Consider the following 8,864-nt stretch of genomic DNA (forward strand, 5'->3'; position numbering starts at 1 on the left):
GTAGACTGATTTAATAGTTAGGTGAAGTTTGATATCTGCCATTAATCTCATGCTACAGACTTAGCAGAATAGCAGTATCTATCTGAATAGATAGCAGTACCAGTGAATATCTGGCCACTTGCTAACGCTGTCTACCCATTATGTTAGGGGCTCGGGATCAGGCAGACAATCGCCATTAGCTAAAACAAGTTTATTATGGTACTTTTCATGTGGTGGAAAAGACAGTGCATACCCTTGACACAATATGCCGGTCTATTAGCCGCGCCATTTTTCCAACCCCAACCTGCTTTCGATGTTTACAAACATTGAAGGGGTCTATAGACCTTATGCGCCAGAGAAACAAGCATGCAGCCATCTTTAGAACTTTGACTCTGAAATTCTTGCTGTAACTCTGTATGTTCTCTGAATCATGTATATAAATATGGCATCACTGTCGAAGAGTATTTAGCTGGTGAACTGGATTTACTTGAGTTAACGAAAGTTATCATGAGCATTGTAGTGTTTTAAGCTGATGTCATAAATGTGAATAGACCGAGAAGATTTTAAATGAGTGGTTCATTCATAAATCCACAAGATCTTACCTTCATGCAGTGGAAACACAAACCGGAAGACAGAACACAATGAGCGCAGCGCTGAAAAAAGCCTATACAATGAGCAAAACATTTGTTACATTATTTATTCATCTTTGTTAACATTAGTTAATAAAAATACAACTCTTAAATAATATTAACAGATACAACTTTTGACTTTAATAATGTATTAGTAAATGTTGAAATAATATTCAACTGCATGTGATCTTGTGCACTGAAAAGTAGCATAATATATCAACCAACCAACCTGTATATGAACAAGATGGTTTGAATGACAAGCTTTTACAGCTTGTTTCTATTACAAACCCTTACCCCTTTGGTCTTCTTAAAAATTGGCAAGCCACATTACCTTGAATGATGTACATAAAAGTCGACTGAGCCAGTTCCCAGTGAAATAAAACTTGTAATGCGAGTTCTTTTCCAATATTACCTTGTCACTTTGCAAGTCTCCCTCCCTGTGTTTTAGATATTTATAGCTTTTGGCAGTAGAAGGTTAATTGAACTATAATGGGTTCATATATGAAATTCAGGAGCAGAGGCATAAAGCCGAGAAGTGTGGAGGGAAAAACAATACCCTTACAAACACCTACAACAGCTGTTAGTGACTGACTTCTTAGTGAAGTATCTAAAATTCCGGCTGACAGTCCCATTTGAATATGTATGTTGTCATCACACTGTTGTAAAATGCCTTTTATTTTAACTGAGAGCTTTCCTGGAGTTCTGTATGTGCATAAAACATCTAAAATCTCCACAGGTTTTCATAGTACAGTGTTATGCAAAAGTTTGGGCACCCCTCTGAGGCTGCATTATAATTTGCTCTGTCTTTATGTGAAAAGATCATAGTCAATTTTGCCATTCAGTTTCTAGAGAAATCTGGATAATGTGACAATTTTCAGACAAAAATTCTTAGTGTAGCAGTATTGAGTTGTATGAAATAAAATCAAATGTGAGAAACAGGCTCTGCAAAAGTTTAGTCACCCTTTCAATTGCGTCGATTTGAACACATGAAGTCACTTAATCCTGATTGATAGCAACACAAAATTGACTTGTTTGGCTCAATGAATCTTAGACTGCAAACACAGGTGCAACCAATCATGAAAATGGATATTTAAGGTAGCTATTTGCTAGTTGATTCTCTATAGGAAAGTAGCAACATGGGAACCTCAAACGAACTCTTTAATGACCCAAATATTCAGCCCGATCTCATCCCAAGGCGTCATATACTGACGCTTTTGACATTTCGTCTACATCCAACGCACATGGCACCCTTTAGCGTCAATATGAGACGCAGATAGATATGGGCCAGAAGGCGCTTCCTAGCGGTCTAACCCTAACCCAGACCTAAACCTACCCATACCGAACAAAGTTCTGTGCGTGTCATATTGACGCTAAAGGGTGCCATGTGCGTTGGATGTAGACGAAATGTCAAAAGCGACGCCCTAGGATGAGAATGCGTTGAAATATTAGGATAATTTGTAAATATGAATTATAAGGATACAAAAAGTTATCACAAAGGTTTAAGGGGTCTGTCTCCACAGTTAGAAATATAGTTAGAAAATGGAAGGCCATGGAATAGTCCTTGTGAAGAAAAGATGTGGTAGGCCCCAAAAAAAGAAAAAAAAAAAATCTCAAAGGCAAAGAATGGTCAGAATGATCATTTACAAACCACATATCACATCCAAAGAGCTCCAAGAACATCTTGCTGCTGATAGTGTAATTGTATATCGTTCCACACATCGTACTTTGCACAAGGAACTGCTTAATGTAAAAGGGTGATGCGGAAAAAGGCTTTTCTGTAGATTGAGGTATGCAAAGGCTCATCTGACAGGCCAGCATTATTTTGGAATAATGTACTGTGGACAAATAAAACTAAGTTTAAAATGAGTTATTTGGTCACAACCAGGAGTGTATTCCAGGAAGCAGGTTATGTGACATATCAGGTATGTTTAAGGGTAAGTCAGCGGATGACCTTAAATTTCGGTTCCAAAAACGTATTAGTTTACTTCAGAGGTGCTCAGCGCATACGTGTCCCATTGATGAGGCTCCAGTGTGCGTGAGCGATTGCTCACAATATTTTATATACTGTATATAGTTATATCCATATATAAAGCGCTATTAAAACAAGGTAATGTTAATTTTATTATAATATATAGCTATATAATCCTCATCTCACACCGTTGATTTTTGAAACGGTACATTTTCCATGCTATAATCTATAATAAAAGACACAGTATATATGATATATCTATACCTTTCAAGCAATGTGGAAGCAAAAAATGACTAAAACAATAAACTTATACAGCCATGTTATCTTTGCAAGCATAGACTGCATTTAGTTTAATCAGTCTTTATTATACAATTTGCATCAAACAAACGATATCGTTCTTATTCACATTGATTAAAGATTATTAAACGAAAAGATTGCACAACCACCAAATAGGTGGCGATATGCACTATGTGAATCAGCATTTAACAAAAGAAGTAGTTTTATAGCACGCTTTTTCTTAGCGTCCATTTCCATGGTGACTCATTGATTCGTCGCTCTGTTGAGAATGTCTGGTCTGTTAACCATGAACATCCTCTTGGAACCAGCATACCTCGAGTAAGCAAAGTTTGGTTTAATCAACCGAGAGTTCAGGGTATGTTTGGCGGTAAGATAACCTTGCTTTCTGGAATAAACCCCTGAAGCGTTTTACTTGGCGGAAAAATAACAGCATTCCAGGAGAAGAACCTCCTCCCTACTGTAAAATTTGGTGGAGGGTCCATCATGCTTATGGGGCTGTGTGGCAGACAGCTACTGGAAGCCTTCTCAAAGTTGAGGGTTGCATGGATTCCACCAGGTACCAGCAGATTCTTAAGAACAATGTTCAAGAATCAGTCAAGAGGTTGAAGTTACGCCATAGGTGGCTGTTTCAGAAGGACAATGATCCAAACATTGTTCCAAACCTACCAAGAAATTCATGCACAGACACAGATAATATGTTCTAGAATGGCCATCCCAGTCCCCAGACTTGACCATTAGCAAAAACCTATGGAATATTTTGAAGCGGGTTGTCAACATTCTGCAGCCAGAATTCAGGGTCTTAGTAGTGGCTATATGAAGTGTCTACAAGCTGCTATTTCAGCAAAATTAGGCTCTGCTAAATATTGATGTGATTGTTCCATTGGGTGCCCCTGTCTGTTTTTATGATTCACATTGCATGGTTTCTGTTGATTCAATAAATGTTTCCATTAGGTATAAATTATATCCAAATGAAGTTGCTGCTTCAAAAGCCCAGCAGATTATGAATTTAAATTATGATAATTATCAGGGGTGCCTAAACCTTTGCATAAAACTGTTACTCAGTACTGATTAATTTTGTTTTAAGTAAACATGTTATCTTAAAAAAATGACTAACTAAATTTAATGAAACTAGCATTAATAGTGAGATTTGTTCAAAGGATATAGCCAAGAAATTCCAAATACTGGATGGATTCAATACCTTTACAAATCTAAAAGGAGAATAGTTTAGTCCTATGTGTAATTTCAACCGATGCTTTTAAGTTTCAGGGAAAGCGTGGGATAAAGGAGAAAAAAACATATTAAATGTAATTGGTCATTTTATTTACAATAACATTACAGGATCCACACCAGAAGAAACTGAGAGCTGTGTTGCACAAGACTCACACTGACCTAAAAAACAAAGCACAAGGGAACAGTTTAAGAGGAGAATAAACAATGGCGTTTTAAATTATTGAATATTGTTTGGAATGGTTCACAAATGTGACCATGTTAAAATTTTAATAGAGATAAAGAACATTAAAGGTCATTTAGAGTCATGAAGTACTTGTGCTCAGAACGTGTGTGATGAAAAGTTACTTACAATGTGTGACTGATAGGAGCTTCATTTCTTCAGGATCTGATGCCTGACAACGATGAAGGGGAAGGCGAATCCACTGCCAAAGAACAGCACCATCATCCCAAGGAGCCTCCACTTGTTTTCTACGGAGAACGGCAGGTTCTGCAAAAATAAAAAAAAAAATAAAAAATAGTAGCCTATTATATATAATTATTGAAACCACATTAAGGAAAATTAATGTAGAGATTGAGAACTACTAAACATTTCCTCATGGTTTATGACTTTATAATTTAGGCCTAAGTCATGCTTCCTTAAAATTAATTAAACTGAATATGGTCTTTAACTATGGTCACACTGTCAGTCCAAATCCAATTATTTGTGTATCTTTTTGGAATCTGATCAAAATTAATTACTTTGCTGTTCACACTTGGTAAAAATGACAGGATTCCAATTGTATATGTACAAAATTTGGATTTGGACTGACAGTCTGAATAAGGCTTTTGTGACCTAGCCAGAATGTTTGACTGAGCTTCTGACCAATCAATGGTCTCTGGTCCTGACTTTTCCAGTCATTTGTGATAATGAATTACATCATGTAGCCTAGATGTATTTGTGGTTATGTGTATTGGCTGAAGAGACTTCCCACACATTTAGATCAATGCATTTCCATAACGTTTCCATGACTTCTGCAGTCGTTTGGTCACGAATTAATTTAATATATATATTAATAATAATAATAATAATAATATATTATTGGGATAATTATATGCAATTTATTGCCAATTGATACATTTAAGAGTTTCAAGAATATGTATATTAACAATATACAATTAGTATAATTTATTAGAATATATTAATTTCCATGACTTCTGATATTTCCAGCTTTTCCATGACCGTGGAATAAAGACAATATATGAAGTAGCAGGTGCACTAATGCCAATTCAAGGTCATTAAACACAATTGTAACATAAGTCAACCTCCTTGAATCATAAATAAAAGTACACGAATGCATTCACACTGAAAATCATTGAAGGTCTTCCTTTATGTAAAACAAGCGGTTGAAGTACACAGGCGCGGTGGCCTGATCAAATGCTAAGCTAAGCTAAGCTAAGGAAACTCCAGCACTCCGCCCTTACAGATCCATTAAAATCACTGTTTAACACTTAATACAACTATTTATATAAGCTTAAGCGCCTCTATGTACAAACCAATGTGATCACTTTTAACTAGCAGTAAACACTTAAACTGGCCTCCGATGAACCCAGGCCTGTGCCGATCAAGGCATACAGGCGTTGAAGCTTTAAACAAGAACCGACTAATTTTGGTAATATCCTAAAATCTCCTCACCTTTCCTGGTCCCTCCGCATAATGACTGGAGCGCACCGCAGAGGTGGCGAATCGTCGCACGGCTTGTCCGAGCATCTTTTACTGCTGAAGTGTGTGAAATCTGCTCGACCTGAATCTGACTCTCTCAACGACCTTCCTGTCTGTGGCTGGAGATAGAGGGCGAACAGCCTTATGGGTACCGTGACAGTCACACCGTGAGGTATTATGGGAAATGTAGTTGTACAGCAGCCGTTTCAAAAGTCACATACAGAAGAAAAAATATCAGAATTTAATTAAAATTTCATAATATCCAAATACTTTAATCACTAATAATAGTAACACTAATAATAATAATAATAATAATAATAATAAGTGATTAGCCTATTCCAGGGGATTTAAACTTTTACAGAGGGATCCACAAGGGACCATCAGTCAAGGAAATATCCAACTTATTTTTCACTGCATAAGCTATTTCCTGTGAATGTGCGAGTATAACTCCCATAGTCAAACTGTTTGTGCTAAACTAGTGTGTAACATCAAGCAGTATGACCGACAATTTTGTACCACTAAAAGAAATGGAAGAGAGTCACACAACTTCCACTTCAGGGTGAAAAATAATGCTACCTGGTCTTATGTTAAAAATAAGGTGGATAACATTTTTGCAGCATTTTATAATAACTTTAATTAAAAACATGAAACATTATTACATTATATCATACTGTCAGGTTTGTAGTTCATTTAGTTTTCATTTTAAAGCGGTCATTTGACGGTTCTAAAAAGAACAGTATGTGTATTTGGTTTAATGCAATATGTTTAAAAAAAAAAGGTTAAAAAGTCATTATTTTACACATACCGTACATTTTGTTGCTCCTCTATTCCCTGCTTTTCTGAAACGTGGCGATTTTTACAAATTTCATCGTTCTGAAAAGTGCTGTGTGCTCTGATTGGCCAGCGATCCAGTGCATTCTGATTGGCCAGAAATACCTTAAGCATGTGACGGAAATGTCACGCCCCTTACCATATTTGGAACATCAGCTCCCAAAGCAATAATGCCAGGTAATAATGTCGGTACTACCTTTTCAATTCGAGCCCGAATCTGATCCTGAAAATGCAGATGACCAAGCTGATCGATCAACTTTGCCACTGCTACTGGACCAGATCAGATTGGTAAAGTTTTATTTCATTGGGGACATAATTACTGATAATGACTTAGGGCTCTTACAGAGTCAACGCGAGCAACGTGAGCGACGTGCTGCCTTTCAAAGTCTACACGTCGGACACAAGCAACTTGCAGTATCGCCCCCACCAACAACGCATAGTATTGCATGCAACGGTGCGTCGCGTATCAAAAACTGGGACGACACATTTTGCTACGCATAGACGCATAATGGCGGCCGAAGCGTAGCGATGCGTAGCCTTGCGTATGCGTATCGATGCGTTGACTCTGTAAGAGCCCTTAAGGCCAATTTATACTTCTGCGTCGAGTGTATACCGTAGTGTACGTCGTAGGCTACGCACGTTGGCGACGCCGTCGTGAGCATTTATTCTTCTGCGAATGTCTGTGTTGCTCTGCAGTTACACCGCCGAAACGCTAGTTGGCGAGGGTAGGTTTTAATGTTCCACTGTGCTTACATTCCTCGCGGCTGTTTTGAGTTTAGGTTTCTACTAGCAATGGCGACTGAAGGAGTCATACAGATGGCTGTATTTCCGCACTTCTTCAAGCAATCTCTCGGTCACTTGGTCTATTTCCATGGCTCTTCACTGATCTTCGGAATTTAAAAATGGCGGGCGGGCGGTGCAGAGTGCAGAAGATCATTCCGGAAATGCATAGGAGGAAACGCGATGCTATCCAGCCGACCAATCACAGATCTTGCGGTCCGCGTCGCCGCGACGCGTAGTTACATTTTTGAGGAGGTGCGCGTCAGGGTACGGCGAAGGGTACGACGTATGGTACACGTCAATGCGTATGCTACGCCGTACCTTCTACGCGCACCCGACGCAGAAGTATAAATTGGCCTTTACTGTTTTTTTACGCGTTGCGTCACATCGCGCAACGGTGGGGAGAACACTATGTAACTTAAACATAAAACCATGTCTGCATTTGTGATCGTAGAAATGACAAACAAGCGCTACTCTATACTGCTCAAAACTCGCATTTGAATAGTCAGTAGCACTTTTTTTAATTATGAAAACATAGCCTACTTACACAGGCTGTTTCTGTGAGTCAGAAGCGCGAGACTAACGTTAGGCTACTTGCAAAGATGGAATTGCCCCACTATTTTGTCATAAGTGTATTGTGATTGTCAAAACATTTTAGTAACTAAACTGAATTTTATAGTGACAACATTGTTCAATGTTTACATGGGACAATTTCTGGTAAGCTGCGTTTTTTTTTTTTTTGCTTGACACAAATTTCACGATTTCAATTCAGTTAAATTCTTGTTATTTGATTTAATATTGACTCATCTGGACAAATATTAGGTACACAAGATAGGTGTTAATTTTTCTCAAGAAAAAAAAGAAAAAAAGAAAAGAAAAGAAACCTCATCTAATGCTGTAAACATACAGAGAGCCCTATCAGCTGGTAGTATTATTTAAGGTTAAAAATAACTCAAATTAAATAGGCCTATAATACGTTTTTTTTATTATTATAATAACAACTTTATTTAATGATAAGTAAAAATATAATAAATATGTAATATAGTACACATATTTAGCAAAATACTCTCTATAGCTCTTTTTTTCTAGCCAACTAATACTATAGCCTATTATTATGTTCATTAAATGGCTTTCCTGAGGTAAATGTTATGTGACATATTGTTCTCTAGCTGTTTTATTGACCCCTTTACGGATGAAAAACACTGATTGATCGATATTATTATGAGGAATATACATTTCGGTAAGCTGTAGGCCTACTGTATCTTTCAACAGTGTTCGTGTTTATTTACTATTAGCTAGAGATGATCGGTTCACTTGCCGCTAGGGATCTGTCACGTCACATTTACAAGCGCCAAAACGGTATTTATTGTTTGAATTTCGTAATAAAATTGACAGAATCTGAGAGCTGAGATTTTTTTTTATATATCATAAGTTACCTGCTCTGTCTAGT

The 8,864-nt window shown here is 37.4% G+C and overlaps 1 long non-coding RNA gene across 1 annotated transcript; it reads right to left on the reverse strand.

Annotated features, from left to right (window-relative positions):
• Positions 1 to 4,172: 4,172 nt before the first annotated feature.
• Positions 4,173 to 5,937, reverse strand: LOC309498689. Its single transcript, XR_014206015.1, has 3 exons — positions 5,777 to 5,937; positions 4,454 to 4,591; positions 4,173 to 4,263 (listed from the first exon to the last, which is right to left on the reverse strand). It is a non-coding gene; the product is annotated as an uncharacterized lncRNA (long non-coding RNA).
• Positions 5,938 to 8,864: the final 2,927 nt, after the last annotated feature.

Source organism: Leuciscus leuciscus, assembly GCF_965113295.1.
Source record: "Leuciscus leuciscus genome assembly, chromosome: 5".
NCBI classification, from domain to species: Eukaryota; Metazoa; Chordata; class Actinopteri; order Cypriniformes; family Leuciscidae; genus Leuciscus; species Leuciscus leuciscus.